Source organism: Felis catus, chromosome A1, assembly GCF_018350175.1.
Source record: "Felis catus isolate Fca126 chromosome A1, F.catus_Fca126_mat1.0, whole genome shotgun sequence".
NCBI classification, from domain to species: Eukaryota; Metazoa; Chordata; class Mammalia; order Carnivora; family Felidae; genus Felis; species Felis catus.
The window spans coordinates 171,177,116-171,203,038 of NC_058368.1; the positions used below are offsets into that span (position 1 = coordinate 171,177,116).

Genomic DNA, 25,923 nt, shown 5'->3' on the forward strand with positions numbered 1-25,923 from the left:
TTTCTTACCATAAAGTTTTTGAACAGGTTGGGAATAACTACTTTAATACAATTTGACTGCACAGGTGAGGAAACCTAGACAAAATGAGGTGCCTGGTACAACCATTGTGGGATTAAAAGGCATGGTAAAATGTTTGGTGGCTCAAAAGATATCCACATCCTAGTCCCCAAAATCTATGAATGTTGCCTCGTGTCGTAAGATGGGATTTGCGATGTCATTATATTTAAAAATCTTGAAAGGGGGCTATTACCCTGGACTATCCATATGGGCTCTAAGTGCTATCATGAGGGTCCTTATGAGAGGGAGGCAAGAAGGTCAAAGGAATAAGAGAAGTAGGAGATGAGATCATGGAAGCAAGAAGGTGGAGTGATGTGAGTTAAGGAAGGCAGGAAGCCTCCAGGAGATTGAAAATGCAAGGAAACCGATTCTTCCTTAGAGCCTCCAGAAAGAACCAGCCCTTGACTTAGCCCTGTGGAGCAAATTTTGTACTTCTGATCTCTAGAACTTTAAGAGAACACATTTGTGTTGTTTCAAGCCACTAAATTGTTGGTAACTTATTACAGCAGCCATAGGCAACTTAATAGAGGGTTTCTTGCTGTTATTATGTTTTGGTTAAACAGTTTGCTTGACCTCTGTTACATCACATTCATATTCTGAGTTACATTAACTTGAGAAGAATAAAACTTTCTTTCTTTTAAAAGATACACTACAGTTCTTTCACTAATTCAAGTTTACCTTCCCCCTGATTCTTCCTGGTAACTGATATTTTAGTGTTCTTCCCTATGACTCTTCGACTATACAGTTCAATAAGAGGATACACAAATCGCCTGGGTTGATTCCCCGGAGGTGACATTTCTTTCATTAGCTAACCAAGCCTAAGGCCTATTTAAAGCTATTTGTATGGAATTTAAGAGAACCTGATTAGAAACCAAAATGTGTTTATTCATATTCATGGTTCATTCATTGATGCACTAATTAAGCTAATGTTTTATTAAGCATCCACCAAATGTCATAAAGTCAAGCAAAAAGACTTAGGGGACCAAATAATAATACGTGTGATACCTGATCCCAGAGGCTTCTCAGCCATGAGACAGACGTGGTCTCTTCAGTTTCATGAGGCTACTGATATATTTTTAAAAATGAAGATATGACAAGCATGTTTTGTTTTCCATGTTAAATATTTATATGCAACAAACAAATGCTTTTTATACACATAAAACAATGTGACATAATTATGCCCTGCATGTAATAATGATGAGATTTATACACTATACTATCTCAAAGTGTTCTGCAAAGCAATGTGGTACAGTAATGGACCTAAGTTTCAAGTTATATAATGAATGCCAGCTGGTTCTAATCCTGTCACTGTGTCCCTGACTCTTTGTATATGCTTGTTTGCAGACAAGGTCAATTTCTAAATTTGCTGCCCTTTGTGAATGTGATGCCTGGGACAAATATTCCTGCATAACCCCAGTTATTTACTATTAAATTAGAATAAATTGCACACAGTCACCAGTCATATAGTTAAGTGTATGCAGATACAATTCAAAGTTTCTATTCATATCTATAAACTAGTCAAAACCACAGATTCCATCAACTTTGAGGGGAAATATACATGTATCTTTCTAGGTCCTCCATTCCAAAACATTCCTGGAGGACATTTGCTGGTGGATCTTCCAGCATTGCCAAAGACTTAAGACCAAACAAGTTTTAGGGAAGGTTCTGCCTGGGGAAAGCTCTGGCCCTGAGATTCAGCAAGCCTCAAGAGACTGGGTCTGGAGGGTTTGGGTCTGCCCAAATCCCTCCCTTGAAAAGAATATTATAAATATTATAAGCTGATAAATGTTTGGCTTACAGTTTTGATATCTGACTCCAAATACTGATGACAAGGAGAAAAATACAATTAAAAGACATTTTAAATTCTTAGTTTGCCATAAATTTAAAAGTTAGTGAGCTCTTTGTTTCACATAAACTATTTTTAGATTCAGTTGGCAGGCCATATGGATGTATTTCTAGTTCTTTATTTCTAGTACGGTTTTATTAAAAAACACAGATTAACGCTAGAGCTTTCAAATTAGTTCAGATTTCAGTGCTAGCCATTTAGATGCTCCCAAGATGCTTTCAACACTCTCATTTGCCCACATGGAGAGAAAAATCTTTTTCTCTCCCGGTAGCACCTTGGAACCACACCTGCCTGTTTAAAATCAGGCATACAAAAGAGGAAATGCTGATAGATTTGGTGCTGTCTAGACAAGTATACTGATGTGCCATGTTGGGCTGGTGGTTGCCATGGTAATAAGCAAATAAGCTCTTACACTCTGCTAAATAGTGGGTTGTGGATGCCTCCTTTACAATAGGCAATTTTCCCTCCCTTGAAATGGGGATTGCCAAAAACAATCCGCCTAACTCTGAGACATGGAATCATGACATCCAACAATGTTTTAGGTTATAAGATGAATGCTGCACTCTAATGTTCCTTGTCAAAGTAATCCATTTTCTTTGCCATTTGTCAGCATATTAACAAGTTCCTCATTATGTAGCAGAGGGGACTGAGTCTAAGAAACTGTAAGTGGGCAGGAAATTCAAAGTGTTTTCACTTGCTTCTCTAAATAACAGCTTTGGAGTCTTTCACTCATTAGAGTTGTGCCTTTCGTTCATTCAGTCAATACTTGTAAATTTCCTACTCTGTACCAGGCCTTGCACTAGCCGCTGGGTGTACTAATTTGGATAAGGGGCTACCTTTTTCCTCAGGTTGCTGATGGTTTAGTGGGTAACACAGAGAAACCAAGCATTCCAAGGCAGATTTGAATAAGTGGGACATGTAACATGGAGGATACTTCTGGAACACGTAGATATGGCACAGAACTCTGTCCTGGAAAGTCAAGGAAAGCACCCTGGTGCATAATATTTAGTCTGAAGGAAGGTAGGAGGATTCCAAACAAAATGGAGAAAAGCATACCAAGAAGAGGAAACAGGAGCTTCACACCCCAGGGGACAGGATATTAACACTGCATTCCACTCAACACTAGAAATGGAGGGAGAAATGTGGGTTGTAATAGGCTGTGTGAGGGAGGGGAGTCGGGAGAGGTGAATCTTCACAGGTAGGTGAGGTTCTAATCATGAGAGCCTAGCTATGTTCAGAATTTTGGACTTTATCCTGAAAGTACTGAGGAGTCAATGAAGTGTTCAAGCAGAGGAGTGACACTGTAGAAAAGTATTTCTAATTGCAGCACGGACAATGGGTTGGAAAGACAGTAAGGCTGGAGGCAAGAAGAAAAATTAAATAGGCTTTTGTAGTAGCCAACAGCTCGTCAAATTTAAGAGTCTCTTCTGAATTATTATCCTTTCTATTCATGGTGAAGACTGTTAAGTGGCCCCCTAGTATCTATGCTTCCCCTTTTATACAGTAAATAGTTAAAATTCAATAGGACACATGGCTGCCCAGCTGAAGATTTAAATTTCCCAGATGCCCTTGTAGCCAGGTGTGGCCATGGAATCTAAATTGATTTGTGTAGCTTCCAAGGCAGGCCTTTCCCATTCCCCTTTTCTTCCTTCCTGCAGGCTTGAATACAGATGTGACAGCAGGAACTGCAGGAACTCACTGAGACTATGAGAAGGAAGCCTAGTGTCTTGGGTCAGTCTGTTCTAATGAAGTACCACAGACTAGGTGGCTTATTAACAACAGAAATTTATTCCTCACAGTCCCGGAGTCTGACAGCCCCAGATCAGGGTGCCAGCACGGTCGGGTTCTGGTGAGAGCCCTTTTCGTGTTGCAGACTATTGTCTTCTTGTTGTAACCTCACATGGTGGAAAGGGGGCAAAAGAGCTATCTGGGGTCCCCTTAATAAGGGCTCTAATCCTGAATTATCTATTACCTAATCACTCCCCAAAGGCCCCACCTCCTAATACCATCACATGAGGGGTTAGGATTTCAACTTATCAATATTGGGGTGGGAGGGGGGCAGACACAAACATTCAGTCTACCTCACCCAGTGTTAGGAGGCAGAGCAATTAAACAAAATGAGCCTGGGACTCTGATGATTGTGGAATCACCAGACCTGCCCTGAAACATTTCATGGTGCCATTTAGAATTCTCTGTTATAGAATCTCAGCCAGTATCCTAACTAATAACACTGTCTTAATGTCATCTGACAGTTTGGGGAGCTAGTCATTTTTCCTATAAACTGTTTACTGCCTCGTCTTCATGGCAGATCCTTATCTATTTATCTAATCTGTCTATCATCTCTGTTCTTCCACTTCTCTGACTACTGTCCATGTAGTCACTTTCTTGGATTCTCTTTGTCTTTCTACCTCCTATTGTATGTAGGATTTAAGGTTCTGTTCTACACTTCTCCACCGGGGGACTCATGATTTTATTCAGTGCAAAAGACTTCCAATTTTGTATTTTAGCCTGATCTTTGGCTACACTAATATTTTCAGAAGCCTGCAGCACATTTCCATTTATGTCTGCAGATACCATTTGCAAATCAACATGTCCCCTCACCCACATGGTTCTGTTTCCCAGGCCAGTCATTTCTTCCCAAGGCAGTGTCACTTTTTCCCCTATTCTGTCAGCCCTCAAGTCTTATGACTCACTTGAACTGCTTCTCCTCTCCTTCATCTCTCATCTCTAACCTGTCTCTAAACTTTTTTGCTTTGGTTTGTCTCAAAAAATTTTGTATTTGGTCTTGTCACCATTGTTGCCACTATTTAATTGGGTCTTTATGGCCAGGCCTCCAACTTCCATTCTCATCCTTTACTATCCTGTCCTGAATAGGTAACACTTGAACAATTTCTTAAATTACTGTTTTTCCCTTTCCTTCCTCAAGAAAGGAGGATAGAGGGTGTCTAGGTTTTATCACCCTGGTCCCAAACCTGTGTCCTGAGAAAGAGCATAATGCAATAAAATGAACGAGAGCTTTAAGTGTCTAAGAGAATAGGGAGTGAATTACTAATCTATTGATCACTGGGTGTGTGACCTTGAGAAAATTTATTTGCCACTCGAAGCTTAAATAGTCACATGTATAAAATAGAGATGGTAAGAATCCATATCTGGAGATTATTGAGACTCAAATGGGTAAGTGATCCTTATTTTGATGTTGTCACCAGCAAGACCCCAAGAGCTGGCCTTTACTACTCACCTGCTTGTACTTACTAACTTCTGTCATACACGTCCCCTAAGATCTTCTTTCTAACTTCCCTCTTAACTCAGGCAAATGAAACCCAAAACTATCCCCCAGGCGATGGAGACTGACTGCCCTGACAAAAATCTCCCTGGGCCCAGACCACCCAGGCCAGGCTAAACCTGACTCAAGTCTGCACAGATGGACCATAGAGTGACCAATGAATGGCCTACAATTACCTTTACCTTATTATATTACTCAAATCTCTGCCCAAGGAGGATCTCAGTTTCATTTATGTAACATACAATGTATGTGTAGACATGTTTCACTTAAGGTACACGTGAGATCTCCTGCCCACCTCTACATAGGATGCTTGAGCTTTCCTATCTAGATACTCATCCTAACCTTAAACAAAAGGAATCCATTCACCCTCTCTGGGGGAGTCACGGCTTTGGAAGCCATTCACTGTGATCTCCTTTTTTGCTGCAAATAAAAGTTTTCTTTGTGTGACAACTCAACCTGGTGCGGTTTCAGACTCACCAGGGAGCAAACTCACATTGGTTTGGTTACAATGTCTGGCACATGAAAGTTGCCATTAAATGTCATTTCCCTATGGAGCCACTATAGTCTAGTGCTACTCTATCCATCACATCTAAGATCCACTTTTTTTCTGCCTCATTTAGTCTGACTGTGCTCAGTCCCATCTCTTTGCCTCTGTTCTACCCATAAGAGATGTATTTTCCTTATTTTAATTCCACAAATATTTATGGATAATGTTTTATGTACCAGGCATTGTTTCAGCCACTTCCTTAAATCCTACTCATCCTTTTTGTTGTAGTCAAGTTCCATGAAGCCTCTGCAGATACACTGGTGACCCCAACAGAATGTTCTTCTCTCTGAACTGCTGTTGTCCTAACTCTACTGCACCTGGTTGTTCTCTAGTTGTTTTCTGGCCATTTCCTCGCATAGTCTATAAGCTAGTAGTGTTGGAGAATTTATTAATTAAACCCCTTCCCATTTCCAGCTTGGTATCTCTTCCCTAATAGGAATCAATGACAAATACTCTTGCCTAAAAAATTAATTTTACTCTAATGTCTATGGCTTATAAAGGAAATCTCTTTAATTACTCAGCTCTAACTTAAAAAAAAAAAAGTTACAGCCATACTAGCGGGTTATACAAGTCATTATTACCTGGCTACATAAGTATGTCAGAGACTTTAGAACTATCTTTTTAGCCTTTCCCCCCCCAAACTGAATATTTGTGATAAAGACTTAATGTCCTGCAAAACATGAATCCATTTCCTAAGGATTTCTTCCTCTGGAGAAGTCAGGCAATCTGCTAATGAGCTTTCAGTCAGGAGACAGGAGCTCTAGAGATACCCTGGGGGATGGGCTGTCAACAGATTTTTTTTCTCCAAGTGGTGGGTGGAAGGTGAGAGAGAGAGAATTGAGGCAATGTTGCATAATTTCTCCACCTTCACATGTATAATCTCTTTTTCTGTATCTTTTGCTGCCATGCCAAAGCCCCGTAGGGCGCCTTATCATAATGTTATGCGACTGACCTATAGCTTCCTCAGGCTTTCTGCTACCTTCAGGCTTTCTTCACAACGTTCTGACCTGGGGGGCAGTTGTGAATATTGGCATGAACTCAAAGGCTAGAGATGTGTAGCATCTTAGAGTTTGTCAGACCTACTGTCACCCTGGCTTGTCATCACCTCTCTTGGGAATTTGAATTTACTTCAGTTGAAACAAAAAGATATTTATGAAGTACCTATTATGAGCAAAGCATGCTCTGGAAAAGTATAAAGTCAGGAGTCCTGGGTTCTGGTTCTATCCTACCACTCCCTTTGGGACCTTGAGAAAACCCTTTCCATTTGGGGGGCCATATTTACTTTACTAGTAAATTAGGAGATCCTTCTTTAAAATTCTATGTTCTGTGATGCAGTAAGTGTCATTGTTTTTGCGGTGTGCAAATAGGACATTAAGACATTATAACCAGGCATCAAGAACATGTGCTCTGGACTCAGATCACCAAGGTTCAAATACTGGCTCCACTTTTTTAGTCATTGTGTGCCCCTGAGCAACTCACTAAACTTCTCTGTGCCTAGATCCCTCATTGTAGACATAATAGAGTGCCTCCCCTCAGAGGTCTGTAGTAAAAACTGAAGGACAAATAAAGAACTTGATACAAAGGGGCATGAAGAAGCTGCCTGGGGGTGACAGGAGCATTCTTTATCTTGTTTGTGGTGGTGGCTATACTACTGCACACATTTATTAAAATTCATAGAACTACACCCAAAAAGGGTGAATTTACCTTAAAAGACCCCAGCTTATAAATAAAGGCCTGCTGTATTATTCCAACTATAGAATATTCTGGAAAAGGTAAAGCTATAGAGATAGTAGAAAAATCAGTTGTTGTCAGGGATTTGGGGATGGGGAGGCAGGGATGGATAGGTGGAGCATAAGGGATTTTTAGGGTAGTGAAACGATGCTGTACGATACTGTGACAGTAGATACAGGTCATTATACGGTTCTCAAAACCTGCAGAAAGTACAACACAAAGAGTCAACACTAATGTAAGCTGTAGACTTTAGGTAATAATAATGGGTCAGGTTGGGTTCATTGATGATAACAAATGTACCACATGAATCCAAGACGTTAACGATACGGACATGTGTGAAATCCCCTTAGTTTCCACTCAAACTTTCTGTAAACCTGAAACTATCCTAAAAAATAAAATCTATTAACTTGTTTTTAAAAAGGTCTTTCACGGAAACAAGCACTAAGTTAGTTACTATTACTATTCCTTCCTTTGAAAACAACAACAAAGGATTTCTTTCTTAAAACCATGCCAAGGCACCTGGGCCTGGGCTACCCCTTGCAGGGGGAACGGAGCACATAGATGGGCAACAAAGAGCAGCCCCTCCCAATGCAAACTTCGTAAATACTGATTTTTTTAAAGGTGAATATAAACTCATCAATATCTCCTCTCTGAGCGTCTAAGGCCTGAACTGCACGGAAGCTGCTCTTTTCTCCTGAGCTGCTCATGTTCTCCATGATTCAGCCACAGATGCTCTTTCTCATTTCGTGATTGTGTCTGCTATTTTACCAAGGCACTGAAGACATGGAACAGCCAATTAAATATCATCACATTTTCAGTGCCCTTGGGAAAGCCATACAGGAAACAGACTGTGTTTATATCTCACACCTCTGGGGAGGCTGCATAAGCTGAAAGCAATGTAGGATTTTTCCTTCTCTTTATTCTCAAAGAAGAATTAAAAACAAAAATCCAAGCCACACAGCCACCCAAAACAAACAAAAAAAATAGTTTCAAATATAGAAACACTCTCCATGATGAATATGCATGTGGAAAAATTGTCCTAAAGTCTGTGAAAAATCTTACCGAAGCCTGTTTTATCTGAGGGGCTCAGCAGCTTTTGTTGCTCTGGGCTATTGGAGCACATACACCAAGTTCACCCCAGCATGAGCATGGGACCAACCCCGCTTGCGCTCTGCTGGGCAGTCCCTTGCAGGGTCACCTGCCAACGGAACCCCGGTTGATGAGCTCACAGTGAGAAGTCTACGTGCTCCCTTGTCAGGGCCTTGTATCTCAGGCTCACTGTGATAAGGACTCTCTGGGGACCATATACACACTCCATAACCTCCATGAGCTTCACGTGCTTCACTGGTAAGGCATGCGGATTAGACTAGAAAATCTCTAGGGTGCCTTCCAGCCCCATCATCCTTTGATTCCTAATTCCTACTGGGGGTTTCTCCCAATCTGGAATACTACATTAAAATGTTTATAATCATTAATTATAATGATTATATAATTATTATATATAATTATATAATGATTAATAATCATCTATCTATCCATCTATCAATTTCTATTTTTAATTTTATAAGACATGAAAATGGAAAAAAAAGCAAAAAAAAAAATCAAAAACAAACAAAAAAACAAACAAACAAAAAAACAACACCTCACTTGACACGTAAGGCCAGAATCCTTTTGATTACCATCTCCATTACCTTCCTTTCCACCCCTTCCCAGAAATAACCACTGTTATTACTCTGCTTGCAGTCTTCCAGAACTTTTCACACCCCTATAGATGCATAGAAAAATAGGCAGGATTGTTTTTGGGTGTTTTACATAAATCATACCACTTTGTTTCATTCCGCAATTTGCTTTATCACTCAATAACAGGTCTTAAAGATCTCTCCATAATATGCCTCATTCTTTTTTAATAGCTAGGTGTCATTCCACAATATGAGGACTGCTGCTTATTCATCCATCCCCTTACTGGTAGGTATATAGGTCACTGCATTTTTTCACTAATACAAAAAATGGTACAACCAATGCCTGCTGGTACATGAGTGAGTGAATTTCTCTAAGCTGGATATTAATAAATGGAATTGCTGAATTCATTAATTACTGCTTATTTTAATATGTACAACTAAATTGTTTCAGAAAGTGTCTGTACCAAATAACATACCCATAGGGGATCCATTTTCATGGTGCCATATGGAATTATGGCTAAAAGCACAGGATCTGAAGACAGACTGCATGCATTCACCCTTGTACCACCACTAATAGCTCAGGACCTTGGTCAAGGTAATTTCTCTGTAGCTCAGTTTCCGTGTATGTAAAATAGGAACAAAGCATTATCTTCATGACCAGTGGTTTTGAGGATTATTAGCACAGTTGCTGGCACATAGTAACTACTCCATGCTAGCTTTAATCATCATCACTTAAAAAAATTTTTTTTTACATTTATTTATTTTTGAGAGACAGAGAGAGACAGAGCATGAGCAGGGGAGGGGCAGAGAGAGAGGGACACACGGAATCAGAAGCAGGCTCCAGGCTCCAAGCTGTCAGCACAGAGCCCAACACAGGGCTTGAACCCACAAACCGTGAGATCATGACCCGAGCCAAAGTCGGATGCTCAACTGACTGAGCCACCCAGGTACCCCCATCATCATTTTTACTAAAGCTTTGGTTTGAGATGCTTCAAGCTTCTTTACCGAATGGGTAGGCCTTCCCACCTCCCAAATCACTCCATGAGTCAGGATTTTTCCAGACCCAGAGGTTAAATGCCTGCTGGGCTCATTTAACTCACACTTCTGATTCCTTCTCTGAAGTGAAGCCAGCAGGGCCCTGACTGACAGGCCGCCAGTGCCTGTTTGTACAACAGTTTTTGCTAATGTAAATAGCTAAATGCAAACTGCAACATCTAAGAACCTTCAGGGGATTTGAGGACATTCTTGGAGGAGGCTGATTTCATTAATATTACAGAAGCAGAACACCTTGGACACAGGCCACCCTGACCCCACATGCAAGGCCATCCCTGGGGTATGAATGAGGACAAATTGTACAGGACCACTCCTCCCCAGTGGTGCTTTTATGCAGGTAAAACCAGGCTATAATGAATGCCAAAGGCAGCTTGGAGGGGAAAAGAAAGGTGAAAGGAAACTATTTGCAACTGTAAAGATGTTTGTAAATAGACATAAGTCTTGTTTCCTCCACCCTATGTTTTGAAACAGACCTGAATGACAACAGATTATAGATGAGCCAGCTTTGGTTAATTTGCTGAACACCAGCCGGAGAGGTCCCTCTCAGTCTGTGTGTCTGTCTGTCTGTCTGTCTGTCTTTCTCTCTCTGGTTGTATGCTAGTCCTCTTACCGTGGAGGGAGGAGGAAGCAAGGTAGAGAATCTGGGGTGTTTCTACTTAGGGTCCTGTCTGCCCACATAGACAATGCCTCCAGAGATCTAGCTGTGCTGTCCCTGTTTTCAAGTGAATATAAAATATGAACATAGTTTTTTTTTTTTTTTACCTATCTTTACAGAAAAATATACTGACGTCCAAAGAGTTAAGTTCACACAGAGAGTGTCAAAGCCACAATAAGCTCTAAGTGTCTTGTTTTGCAGCCCAATGCCCTTTCCATACATAAAAGACACAACTAAAAGCAAATTCACAACCTTATATTGAGGCTCCTAAGGCATGAATTCATTCTTGGACAGTTGCCTTGAACTTTGGTCTTTCATAAAAAGTACTGTGAAGCAGTATGGTGGGTGATTAAGAACAAAGATTGGGACTATCGCCAACTTCACTCAATCCCAGAGCCCACACTCTTAACTGCTTTCCACACTGCCTTTACTAACAGGAACACAGTACACCCTTAGCTCAACTATCTGACGACCTGTCAGTGCCTACTGGTACCCAAAGAATCACCATGTTGATTGTCAAGGCATCTAAATTTGCCTATTTTATGGCATCAAAATGACAAAAATGAAATGGATTGAAAGATTTTGTCCAGAGTTATCAAAAGAACATTTAAACTTAAGTCTTTATCTTCTTTTCAGCTTCCTTGCGACAAAAAAGGAGATGATAAGTATAGGCATTGTTTGATTGATTGACTGTACTTTCAATATACAGCTGTTGTCAACTGTGTGGTAGATTGTGTTTGTAAGTTTGATACCAACTTCTATACTTCTTAATTTTAAGTTCTTTTGTTTCTGTATGTTTCAATTTAATCTCGTCCTAATTTTTCTATTTATAGAAACATGCTAGTTAAATATTGCTGCACGTTGATAAAACACAGATGTAACAGGAAATTTCCACAGAATTCAAAGAGCATGTGCTGGATTTCCAAATGGAAGCTGGCCTGCACATTTTCTTGGAAAGCAGGGTTGGGAGTGCCAAGAGTAAGCATGGAAGTCTTTAGATGAAAGTGACTGCTTGTCACCCCTACACTGTGGGACACAGAGGTCACTACATCAGAAGTTTACCTGGGGAGGAACTAGACCAGGCACTGGGGCCACTGAGTGCAAAGCTGTGTGGTACTGGCTTCACTAAAAGCATAAGGAACACTCATTACAGACTAGAGAATCGAATCTCAGTTGCTAACACAATGGATAGTTGTTCAGTGCAGATTATGGTTCTCTTCCTCTGAACTTTGACCTTAAAATCAGTATCACATAACTTAGCATTTAGTGAAAAATTGAGCATATACTCAATACTCCCTGAATCAAACTCTAGTAGCTTCATATGATTTGGTTTTACCAACCAAATAAGCCTTAAGCCTCTTGAGTGTGTGGATCACATGTTATTCTAACCTTAGCCAGGTGTTAGGGGGCTGGGTGTAGGGCAGGCAAGCAATAAAAATATCTGATTACTGGGGCACCTGGGTGGCTCAGTCAGTTAAGTGTCTGACTTCAGCTCAGGTCACGATCTCACGGTTTGTGAGTTCGAGCCCTGGGTTGGGCTCTGTGCTGACAGCTCAAGAGCCTGGAGCCTACTTGACTCTGTGCCTCCCTCTCTCTCTATCCCTCCCCGACTAGTGCTCTGTCTCTCAAAAATAAATGAATGTAAAAAAAAAATCTGATTACTAAATTGTCTTTCTTGGGACAAAAGGATTTCCTTGAGCTGGTTTCTGTTCACTACACTCTGAAATATAAACTCCATGAATAGATGCATTTTTGGCTGTCTTGTTCATCACTATATCCCCAGTTACTAGAAAAGTGAACAGAACATAGTAAGAACTCAATAAAATATGTGTTGAATGGAAAAATAAATGAATGCATGTGTGGTTTTTCATTGTCCCCTGGATGGCAGCAGAGAGGAAATGGTAGCACAGAAAAGCAACAGGAAATGGCCACAGCCATTGCCCGAAGTAGCAGCCCTTCCAATGCCGAGCCTGAAATCAACTGAAAAGTACATTAAAAATGACCCTTGTGACCCTCTACTATTTGAATCTACTTTAGAACATTTTAAAACACTCCTTTCAGGCTGCGACACCTAAAAATGAGAAAATGACTTAGAGCAATGGCTCTCAAGAGAGGTCCTTGGAAACAGCATTAGCACCACCGAAAACTTGTTAAAAATCACATTTTCAAGCATTACATCAGAACTACTGAATCATAAATTTTGGAGGTAGGCCAGCAATAATAATTTATTATATTATTATTATTATTATTATTATTTTGGAAAGAGAGAAAAACCAGGGAGAGGCAGAGGGAGGAAGGTCAGGAAGGAGGGAGAGAGAGAGAGACAGAGAGAAAGAGAGAGAGAGAAGCTTAAGCAGGCTCCATGACCAGCATGGAGCCCAACACAGGGCTTGATCCCACAACCCTGGGATCATGACATGAGCTGAAATCAAGAGTCAGATGTTCAAATAACTGAGCCACTCAGGCACTCCAGCAATCTGTGTTTTAATAGGTTCTCCAGGTGAGTCCAATCATGCTAAAGTTTGAGAATTACTGACCTAGAAGTCCATGGTCCTTGTTTATGTAGCCCCCACTCCCAACCCCATCCCCGGACCCTCCACCAGTCTCCACAAAGTGAGGTTCTCTCGATTTTATTCCTTTTTATGTCTATCTACATGATCTGGATTTTCTGCAACCTAGGTCTTTCCAACCAAGTCCAGGTTGCCTGGTCTAGTCTCATTCTCTATGTCCAAGAGCATCTGGTCCAGCTTTTGTCTGTGAGGAACAGGGTAACACTCATAAAGGGACTCTAGAAAAAAAGCTTTAGCAAAGTTTCTAAGAAATTGGGAGCTAGTAGGGACTTTGGGAATCTTAAGTTCTGAATCATTTGTTTTGCACATGAGGAAAATGAATCTCAAAGACACTAAATAATTTAGCCAAGACCAAAGACAGTTAAAAGATTAGAATTCAATCTGGTCATGTAGATTAGCCTTCCCCACCATTACTGCAAAATGCCCCACATACCCTTATATTTACACTTATGATGTTTATTTCTAGAGCATCCAACACCAACAAGAGTACACAGAAGAACGTTTTTTTGTCATAATGTTTCTCACAAAAAACTCCATCTTCATTCCCATTTCCCACCAAGAAACCTTCAACAAAGTAAAAGGCCACATATGGATGACCAGCCAAAGGACTGGTCTTGAAAAATAAATGACCAACTTTGGACAAAATATCCTAAACATCTGCAGCTCTGGGGGTCAATTCTGCTGCCTACATGCTTCTGACAACATAGCTGACAGAGAATGTGAATTCTTGGGGCTGAAAGAAGTAGTTAAAGAGGTCATTTTGAATGCTTCAAATTATAGCATACTAAGCATCTCCCTTATCTCTCACCCACAAAAAAGCCCTTATCTGAGAAAGAGTCATTTTGAGCAAAGATTTTAGTCTTTAGCTGTTAGAGACTAAACAAGGGACTCCACAGTACTAGGTAGACACTAGTTCTGGCTAGCCAAAGAAAATCTCAGGCACAATTGAAATGTTGCAGCTTAAGATCTATCCACAGAAAGGGAAATGCTAACAAGTTTAGACAGGAGAAACTGCTTTCAGAATAAAAAGTTTTGCCAAGGAAAAAAGCATATTTGAGTCAGAGATGAGAATATGCCAGGCAGCTGTGTCCCACAGCATCTCCTCTTGCTGTTTAGTATAAATTAGGAAACTGAAGCTCCTTAGAGGCCACAGGGAATGAAGCTAGGAAGACAGGTCTTAAAAGGGCAATGCTAATGAACCCATAGATCTGCTAGGGATCCAGAACCAGGCACAGCCTTTCCCCTGCTGGCTCACCCCTCTCCCACCCTGCCATACCTGTTGGTATTTATTTTTCCAAGGACTGCGAGAGGAGGTCAAGCCCGGCCATGCTGAAAACAGAATGGTTCCAGGAATCTTGCTGAGAAGTCCAAAAATATCTACCATCCCACAGGCAACTTTATCTGCCCAGTATTTTAATCAGGTCATCCGACTACTAACAGTGCCTGGTAATTTTTCTTGGGGCAGTGAACATAAACCTAAACGAATTCAGGATAATGTTGTACATTTTTATTAGTATTCTTACTTCTTATCAATTTGGATCTATAGGCCCACCAAATTTTCTTTCAGATTTCAGGCCTTTAGGCTCATTTACAGGACAGACCAATACTCTGGAGCCTTACTTTTGATTCTCCTATTGCATGCAAGTTGCATAATCATGTTGTAAGTGAAAAATGATGTTGTAATGAAATCCTTCTAGGACTTCCAGGAATAAACTTTCTTAAATGGGGTCCAAGATGAAATAGCCTTACACTAAATTCAAGGCTTATAGCAACTATTTCAAGGCACCAGTGTGAGAGTGTGTGCACTTGGGAAATAGGAGACACTCCCTTTGAGTTCTCTGTGTCCACAAATAATGCCACTGTCTTCTGCAGGCTACACCGAAAACCTTGGCATCCCCTTGGACTGCCTCTTCCCATCACTTATATCCAACATTTCACCAAGACCTATCATGTGTTTCCTTGAAATATTTCTTCCATTTATACCTTCTTGTCCATTCTATTTGCACTTTAGTCCTGGGTCTCATCAGATAGTGCTTAGATTACTGCATAAATCTCCTAGCTAGCTTCCCAGATTCCAGCCTCTCCCTCCTTTAATCTGTCACAAATTCAGCTTCCAATCTATATAGAATGGAAAAATCTTTTTTGCCAATTTTTAGGGCAATATATAACAAGGTTCATATTTTATATTTTAAACAGTATTTCTTATTCTTCATCCAACATACAATAGACATCATTTTTAAAAAAGCATAGTGAAAAATTGTTGTCTTAGGAAGGAATGAGATAATTCAGATGAAACATCCTTATGTATTCAGAAACATTATACCAATGTAAAGAATTAAAGAAAAAAGTCTTTCAGAAACACTTGAGAAACATTTGTAACAGGCTTATGCATAATTTTATGGTTCACTGTTTATAAAAAATGTCAACAATGAATGCTCCAGATATTGGATCAAGATGGTGCTCTGAGAACACACTTTTGCCCTAAATACCTAAACGTGACAGAAAAGAATCTGAAAATCCTGAAAATAAAGAAAAATCACAAAATGATTAGGAATCCCTGAAGAAAACCAACTACAAAGAAATAATGGATAAAACCACAGTCTAGAATGCATTTAGAAGAGAACTGCTCTTAGAGTGGAAAATATCAAAGGCACCTGAAGCTCAGAGACTTCAGGTACAGAGATTAGGAAGTGTTCCTGTTAGAACTGCCTTGGTGGTAGCTTTGGATTCTGCTTTTGAAATAGCCAAATGTGTCGTGTTCCTTCTCTAACTTCTGTGTGGGCTAAGTGGTGGCTACAAAGGTCTTTGCCCCCAGGCTAATGCATGGGATTCTTGGGTAAGAAAGATGTGGCAGTGACTCTGGTGGCTATTTGATACATAAGGGGGAATGCTTGTGCTAATAACAAGGAGAAATCGATGCCACATACCTAGAATACTCAAGGCAAGCATAATTTCAGTGAAGTCTTTGATTTACCTGGAGCTAATTAAGCTCCATTCTTTTCTGTGCCCATTTTGTATCTTCTACAGATCTCCCTTATATCAATTATTATATTGAATCATATTTGATAACAGAAAGAGGCAATAACAAATATAAATGCCATTTTATGATTAGATTTCAGACCTATGAGAACACAGCAGCTTTTGTATCGCTATAGAATACAACTCAAAATGCTTTTCCTTGGGTTTTCTTAGACTCTAGTCTAATAGGACAGCCATGGCTTATAATCAATTAAAGACAGACATAAAACTACCCATTGCATAATTATTTGCTTATAATTGCCACAAGTAAACAACGAAGAGAGCAAAAATCAAGAGACCAAGTGTAGCTCATCTAATCCCAACACAGAGTAGGTTTGCTAAGGTAATCAGGAGGCTAGATTATCTGAGGCATTAGAAGACATATTAAATATCTTGATATTGATTCCAACAGCAAGGCCCTTGAAAGTTTTCAATCAGGGATTGATATGATCTTATTTTCAATTATAAAAGATCACACTGGGTTATGGGTAGACATAGAGTCAAGAGAAGCAAGAATGAACCCTAGCAGGCCAGTTAAAAAGCTGTGGTAGTTGGGTGCCTGGGTGGCCCAGTTGGTTAAGCGTCTGACTTCAGCTCAGATCATGTTCTCAAGGCTTGGTGAGTTTGAGCCCTTTATGGGGCTGTCTGCCATCAGCACAGAGCCTGCTTGGCTCAGAGTCATATTGTTCACTGCTCTCTCTGTCCCTCCCCCACTAGCTCTTGCTCTCTCTCTCTCTCTCTGTCTCTCTCTCAAAAAATAAAAAACAACAACAACAAAGCATTAAAAAAAAAAAGCTGTGGTGGTATTCAGGTGAAAGTGGTGGTGGTTAGGTGCAGAATGATGGTAGTAGAAATAGATAAAGTTGAAAAACATAAAGAATAAGAATTAAAATCAAGGCAATTTGGTGATGGAATAGATGTAGAGAGTGAATGAGAGAGAATGATCTCCTGGTCTCTCTTTGGTGGTAGTGCCATTCATGGAAGTATACTACACTAGAAGGAAAAAAGAGACTGAGTTCAGTTTTTTATGTGCTGAAGGTGAGATCCCCATAAAACATCCAAATGGAGAGGTTGAAGTAGGAAGTTAAGTTGCTGGATACCCAGGCTTGGAAGTCAGAAAAAAGTTCTGTGCTGAAAGTATACATTTGGAAATTGTCCTTTTCCAGAAGATTGAAGACTTGAGCATAGATAATTTTGCTTAGAGAGAATATTAGTAAGAAAAAAAGAAAGTCTAGAACTAAACCTTAAGAAACTAACACCTAAAGTTTGAGGCTAGGAGGATGAGACAATGAGTCTGAGAAATGGTAGCCAGAGAAGTGAGAAACTATGAGAGTGCAGTCTCACTGAATCGAGGGGCAGTGATTTCAAGAAGCAATCATAATTAATGTCAATTGGTGATGAGAAGCTGAATAAGATAAAGACCTTTCCAATGATCTGCTATTCCTATCTAAAATGGCTCAGACACACGGCCAGCAAGCTGGTGCTAGCTTTCAACTGGAAACTCAGTTGGGACTGTCACTGGAATCCTCAGTTCTTCTCCATAAGGACCACTCTATGAGCACTGTTTGGGTTTCTTCACACCATGGCAACCTGCTCCAACAGCAAGTGTTCTAACATATAGGAAGTCTCTTAGGGTATGAGCTTAGAGAATGGCACAATATGTCTACTATATTCTATTGGTCAAGCAGTCATATCGTTCACCAAGATTTGATGGTCTGGGACACAGACCGCAATTTTTGAAAGACAATTGTCAGAGAAATCATGGCAGTTTTAGTCTAACATAGACGTCAATATTTGACATATACAATCTATTCATTACCACATGATTTATAAACAGAAAAGATTGGATATAACCTAAACAATCATCATTAGGATCCTAGTTAAGTAAATTTATTTAAATTTATAAAATAAAATACTAGCTACCCATTAAAAAACAATGGGGATACTTTTAATACATTATAGAAATTTTAGTATGAGATGTTATTGGGTTCAAAAAGCAAGATTAGAACAGTTTGCATAGTATGTTAGCATTTATGTAAAAGAAGGGAAATAGAATGCATTTGTACTTACTTGTATATGCATAAAACATCCAGAACATGCATACTCAAAGCATTATATCACCGCCAACAGAGCAAAACTTAGTTGTTGGGTGGGGGGAAAATCTTAATATTTTTATACATAAAGCACAGTTACATAGTGCAAAATCAGATGTACACCATATCTGCATATTAAACTTTGGGTTTTAATATTTTTTAATATTTAATAACTTTGGGTTTAAAATTTTTCATCATTTAATCAGGAAAAAAAATGTCTTCAAAGGCTGCTTGGTGGGTTGATGATGAAAAAAATTTGCGAAACATTGATCTAGGATATAAAGAAATGAGTCTAAATGGTTGTCTGAAAGGGTAGACATAGGTCACTGAAGTAAGAAAGCAATGAGAACGAGCATTTTAAGTTGTACTCTTTCATATTGTTTGATATTAGAACCATGGGAAGATGATATCTACAAAAATTTAAATTAAAAAATAAAATGTAAAAGGAAGTTATCCTTTTTATTTAATCGTAAAATATCACTGAATAGGAGCTCTTTTAGCAAAAATCACAGTATATACAAATCTTACGCTAAAAAGTCTACTCTGGGCAAGGAATTAATAAATTTCGCTTAGTTATCTTGAATATTCAAAAGGGGGGCTGGTAAAGTGACACTTTATGTCAAACTTTAAAAGTCAGTTATTATGATTATATATTCAAGGGAAACAGTTTTGAAAGACAGGTTAGTGTACGTACCTGCTTCATTGTGAATGGATAGAGAGCATGTTCCCATCCAAGGGGTGTGAGGGACCACTAGAGTTTTCTCAATGCTGAAGTGTTTCCTTCTTTTTTTTTTTTTTAAAGATTTTTAAGTAACCTGTACACTGAATGTGGGGCTCAAACTCACAACCCCAAGACCAAGAGTTGCATACTTCACTGACTGCACCATCCAGGCGCCTTTAAAGTGTTCCCTTCTTCACACTCCAGGATTAGAGGAGCAGCTCTAAGATCTCGAGAGGTTAATACAATAGGAATAATAAAAGTCCGTAGCAACATATAGATTTGGGAAAAAAATCTTTTAACATGTACCAATGGCACAATTTATGCTACAGAGGAATGTGGCCATGGAGAATGTTGGGCAATTTTCCTGTTGTTTGGCTTACCCATATAGAAAACTGGCTGAGTAAACATGTCCTTGCTGTAATCTGTGCTCCTTACCACTGAAAATCCACAGTAGGATTGTAGCTCTTCAACTGCTAAGGTCACCAGGGAAGGAGCAACATTAGACTTAACCCTGATATGTGGATGGCAGTATGTAATACTGGGAGCTGGACCATGTCCTCGAGGGAATCAGCCTCACCCAGTGTTGTAAGTAGCAGCCCACAACACAGGCCACATGGTGCTATGTTGCCACCAGGACAGAGTGAAATGATAAGAAATTTGGAAGCAGTGAACGCTTATGACTTAGCCTAATACTGGCCTTGCAAAATAGTGGCTATTTTGTTATCAGGGTTCCTATCTTCTTCCAAAGATCCCAGTTGATACTGATGAAGCTAACTTAATTGCATAGAAATTCCACAGAGACTACATGGACACAAAGCCCTGAAAATACAAAGCACACATAGACCATCCATCATTTTCCAGATTTACACCCAGGTCACTTTATGTGCAGCTCTGATCACAACTGTCTTTTAGAAAAGACTGAATACATGTGGTGCAGCCTAAACCGTAAGTTCTGTTCAACAATGTATACAAGCTAATGCTGAAAAGCACTATGGGGATACATAGCCACTCCCAGCCAACTTTGGATGCACTCCATTGCCTTGAAATACAGAGCTCTCTTGTGGGTTTCTCTATGGACACTCAGCTAGGAGTTGTTAGAAAGAGAATGGCGGGCTGCCATAACAAAATACCATACATTGGATGGTTTAAACAACAGAAATTTATTTCCTCACAATTTGGAGCCTTGAGGTCTGAGATGAGATGAGGCCAGAATGATCCAGTTCTGGTGAGAGCCCTCTTCCTGGCTTGCAGATGGCTGCCTTCTTGCTGTGTGCTCACGTGGCCTTTACTCAGTGCATTCAGAGAGAGGGAGTGGGGAAGCAAGGGAGCAAGGGAGCAAGAGATCTTCCTCTTCTAGTAAGACTACCAATCCTAATCATATTGGATTAGCTAACCTTTATGACCTCTTAAAATTTTTTTAATGTTTATTTATTTTTGAGAGAGAGAGAGTGATAGAGAATGAGAGAATGAGTGGAGGATGGGCAGGGAGAGAGACACAGAATCTGAAGCAGGCTCCAGGCTCTGAGCTGTTAGCACAGAGCGCGATGCAGGGGTCAAACTCAAGGACCATGAGATCATGACCTGAGCTGAAGTTGGACACCCAACTAACTGAGCCACCCAGGTGTCCCCCTTTAGGCCCTCTTTTAATCTTAATTAACCACCTAAAAGCCCTATCTTCAATTACAGTCAAATTAGAGGTTAAGGTTTCAATACGTGCATTTGGGGGAGGAGGCAGTTTCACAATTCAGACCATAGCACCTATAAGCATAGATAAGAAATATTTAAATATCAGCAAGAAGGTGGGCCTGGCTGGCTCAATCAGAAGAACATGCGACTCTTCATCTTGGGGTTGTAAGTTTGAGCCTCAGGGTGGGTGTAACCATCACTTAAAATAAATAAACTTATAAATAAACTCATAAATAAATAGATAAATATCAGCAAATTTTAGGTTGCTTATTAGGGAGGTTAAGAATCACAACAGAAGAACTTGAAAAATGGAGCCATCTATTCAGAAAACAAAACATGGCACCCTTATCTAATACTGCATGCCCCTCTATTGGTAAATATACATCTTGGCCCTGTGCCAAAGGCTTTTTTTTTCCAATTGAGGTAAAATCCACGTAACAAAAATCACCATTTAATCCATGTCTAAGTGCATAATTCAGTGACTTCCAGTACTTTCACAAGGTTGTGCAACCATCTAACCCCAGAACATTTTTATCACTCAAAAAAGAAACCCTATACCTGTTAAGTGGTCACTTTCCATTCCCTCTATGCCCAGTCCCTGACACTGGTCTTCTAAAGTTCAGGAAAGAAAGTTATGAAGAGGTGTTAGTTCTTCTCTCCACTGAGGAAAAAAAAATAATGATGCTACTGAAAAAACTACTGTTACCACTAACCCAGAGTTTAACATAGAAATTGAGGCTTTGTCTTAATTCATCAAGGAAAGGACAACTTTATAGAAACATGGAGCCCAAGATCATAGAGAGGATCTCAGTTTCCAGTTTATCTCCAAATATTACATGAAACAGCTTAAAAAAAGTTATAGATATCATGTCCTCATACACCCTCCTCAACAAAGAAGCAGATTTTATGTTGAAATACATTTAGGAAATTCTAAGTTAAACTGTTAACAGATTTCTTTGCCAAGCAAACAGGATGAATAGAGTGTGGTCAGGGAGATTTTGGTTTTTGTTTTAATTATCAGTGTAGAACACCAGTTACAACCTGGCGTGTTTTTTTTTTTTTTCACAACAAATGGATCAAAATCAGAGATGGATTTTATTTTTCAAAGAAGTCGAACCAATAATATATTACTTGCAAATTTCATACATAGTGTATAGACTTCTAGCTTCACTTAAAAATACTGGGTTAAGTGACAACTCTGGGCCCTTATCACTATTGGCAACAATTGGGTAGAGGCGAGAGACAATTGCTGTTTTTAGAAGTATTATGCATGTCCAACTTTACCACAGTCCCCATTGAGTCCACTTCTTTCAGGTGTTAGCTTCTTAACCCCTGATGGCACTTGAATTTGCTTTTTCTGTTGCAGAACAGCCTCTACAGACAGATTGCAGAGGTACATTCTTTTAACCACACTTCAAGCACAAGCCTCTAAATGGCAGGCAGATGTGAAGCATCATCCAATTTTTTACCACAACCTCAAACCTCCAATACTCAACACGAATGATGGGTAGTACTCCTATGGATCTAGCGACTAGATTGCAAAGTACAAAGTTTTTGAGTGGTGGGCCAATGACTAAATCTATTTTGAAAGCTATACAGAAATTTCTGCCTGAGTGGCAACTGGTCATTGCATATTGGTCTCATTGTAGGTATACAGAAGCTCACTTAGAATTCAAAAAAAAAAAAAATGTGGGAGCCATGAGATGGGAACAATATGAGCAATAGCAAATAGTTTACAAAAATGAGTGTCTTTGCATATGTATGTCTCTCTCATGTAGACACAAATATAGATACTGGTACTATAGATATAGGTACAGTTAAAGAGTCTACATACTCATATTAGTTAAGGAGAGATCGTTTACCAACATCAGAGGAAGCAAGTGAAGCATAGAGGCTTATCAAAATTGCACATCTGTTCAGTGGCAGGACAGTAACTAGAATTTCCTTAAATTCCATTTGTTGACATACTGCTGGAAACTATTCTAAAGTTATTTCAAATACACATATTTCTGACCACCCCATTTAAATAAAAAAGCAATGACTTTACCAAAATTATTTTATGTACCTTTCAACTCTCTTCTAAGACTGAAAAGTATAGCTATTCTTCCGTTAATAATTGTTAACCAAGTTTTAACTGAATATCCCAAGTTTTTGTCAGCAGTTGCATGCCATGCTATAATTTGTCTTATTGTTTATGACTATAAAACATGTTATTCATGTTAAATAGTGTAGGTCATCTAGTATAATCACATGGAGAGGAAGAACAAACTGAATCATGAGGCTTCTTCTTAGGAGGAGCAACGGATTTGTTTGGGAGGGATATACTTTAAGAAGTTCTAGGAAGCAAAGAGTAAGACCCTAAGAGCAAAAGAATCAGCCTAAAGTTGACCAAATGCAAAAAATGTTTTCTGTGGGTGAATTTTTTTTTAAGTTTATTTATTTCTTTTGAGAGAAAAAGAGCATTAGCAGAGGAGAGGCAGGGGAGGGGTGGCGGGGGAGAGAGAGAGTGAGAGAGAATCCCAAGCAGGCTCCGTGCTGACGGCTCAAAACCATGAACCATGAGATCACGACCTGAGCCGAAGCCAAGAGACTGATGCTTAAGTGACTGAGCTACCCAGATGCCCCTGTGAGTGAATTTCTTGATGGAGAAATATATATGTGCAGCTGAGTTGATGTAGCACAAAAAAGAACACATTAAAATATCTGTGATTTACTTTAAACTTCTTAAGCATAGAAACTGTGATACTGTGTATATGCCAGTCAATTCAAACTTCAACTCTGAGGTAAACTATTGACCTAAAAATGCATCATGCAGGGTAGTTAGCTAGCCTGTTCCTAAAGCTCTCCTTATCTCCATCAACATCGGAGGCTTTTAGCATGACACTGATAATTAGCACATCAAAAATGGATTTTCTTTGGTGAAATTAAAAGCTTAAATAGCATGATGAATTTTTGAAAATGGATTTCATTGGTGAAATTAAAAGGTCATTATATGTGAATTGGTTGAGATATTGCATGAACAAGTATTATTGGTTAAACTGTGTCCCCTAAAAGCACATGTTGATGTTTTAACCCCCAGTACTTCAGAAGGTAAACTTATTTGGAAATAGGATTGCTGCAGATGTAATTAGATAAGATAAAGTCATGCTCAAGTTAGGAGGGCCGTTGCCAAAAATGACTGATGTCCTTTAAAAAGAAGAGAGAGAATCCTACACAGGTAGTCTGCCATGTGATGATGGAGGCAGAAACTGGAATTATACAGCTATAAACCAAGGAATGCCATGCTTTGAAGGCTACCACCAGAACAGGCAAAGATTCTACCCAGAGTCTCACAAATAGCACGGCCCTGTTGACATCTGGATTTTGAACTTCTAGTGTCCAGAAGTATGACACAATATATTTCTGTTGATTTCAGATATCCAATTTGTGATACTTTATTACTTTGAAACTAATACACAAGATATAAGATTCTGGAGAGGATCCTACCCTGCACCCTTAGGGATGGAATCTATATTAGTCAGGGTTCTCCAGAGAAAGAAATCTAATAGGACGTGTGTGTGTGTGTGTGTGTGTGTGTCTCAATGTATGTGTTACAAAATTTTATTATAAGGAATTGGCTCATGGAGTTGTGAAGTTTGGCAAGTCCCAAGATCTGCAAGGTGAGACAGCAAGTTGGAGACCCATGAGAACTCGTAGTGTAGTTCCAGTCTGAAGGCTAACAGACACAAAACACAGAAAGAGTCAATGTTTCCATTCTAGTCCAAAGGCAGGGAAAAAAATGTCTAAATTTGAAAGGCAGTGAAGCAGGAATAATTCTTTCTTACTTAGGGGAGAGTCAACCTTTTTCTTCCATTCAGTCCTTCAAATGATTTGATGAGTTGTACCCACATTATGGAGGGAATCTTCTCTACTCAATCTACCAATCTATGTTAAGATGTTACTGTTATATGAAAACACCATCACAGAAACACTCAGAATAATATCTGACCAAATACCTGGGCACCTTGTGGCCCATTCAAGTTGACACATAAAGTTAACTTTCACAGCATCCTAGTTTGATCTCTAAGAAGTCTGGTGTCCCACCATTAGTTTAGGAGGATTGATGGTTACCTGGGACACCTGTAAAGGTAATAGAATCTTGTCTCTGAAACATGGTCATATCTGCCTAAGTGAACCTTTTGTACAAGGTGTGGTTGAAGCACCTGAAAGGACAAAGTATTAGAACTTGCTAAATTATGCATTTATGAACAGTGTTGGCCCACTATACTAATGAGCGTCTGTTTAACAAATGTTCATTTTTGTGGCAGAATTTGAGGTGAGACTTATTTTCATTTATCCTGATAGCAAGTTTTGGGAGAAAGTGGTTAACCCTCATAATTCTCAAACGTTTCTGTGTCACAGTAACTACCAAAAAGAATGTAAAAGTTGTACATGACTAAATCCCTGAGAAGGGCTTTAGCTCTACATAGGCTGAGAAACTGTCAGCATTCCAGCCATTTTCACTTGATTCCAGGGATAAAGCATTCCCAGCTGGTATTTAGGTCATGTTACTCATTTAACTGCAATGTGACCTTGGGCTATTACTCTTTCTAAGCCTTAGTTTGGTCACTTGTAAAATGGGGAAAATAAAAGTACCTACCTCAAGTAGTAATGTGAAAATTAGATATAATAATTCATGTAACACATTTATTTTAATGCCTGTCACATTTTAAGCACTTATTACAAGTTGCCATTATTATTATTAGTCTTAAATGATGTTTGACAGGCAAGAAAAATAACTGAAGAGAGATAAATGAGAATGATGATAAAAGGGACAGAGAGACTAAGAGATGGATTCATTTTCTATCATCACTGTAACAAACTACCACAAATTCAGCGGCTAAAACAAACACAGATTTATTATCTTATAGATATATAGGCCCGAAGTCTATATAGATCACAAATCTTTAGAGAAAGACTTCTGAGAACTACACAGAGCTAGGAC

The 25,923-nt window shown here is 39.4% G+C and overlaps 2 long non-coding RNA genes across 2 annotated transcripts in view; one reads left to right on the plus strand and one right to left on the minus strand.

Moving 5' to 3' along the window:
• The window catches only part of LOC109502629, a 306,029-nt gene that overhangs the window by 46,220 nt on the left and 233,886 nt on the right, over positions 1 to 25,923 (minus strand). The gene's annotated exons all lie outside the window — the stretch shown is intronic.
• LOC109502642 overlaps positions 8,751 to 25,923 on the plus strand; it is a 52,152-nt gene continuing 34,979 nt past the window's right edge. The window contains exons 1-2 of the long non-coding RNA XR_002161373.2: positions 8,751 to 8,811; positions 9,375 to 9,429. This is a non-coding gene — a long non-coding RNA (uncharacterized LOC109502642). The remainder of the gene's footprint in view (positions 8,812 to 9,374; positions 9,430 to 25,923) is intronic.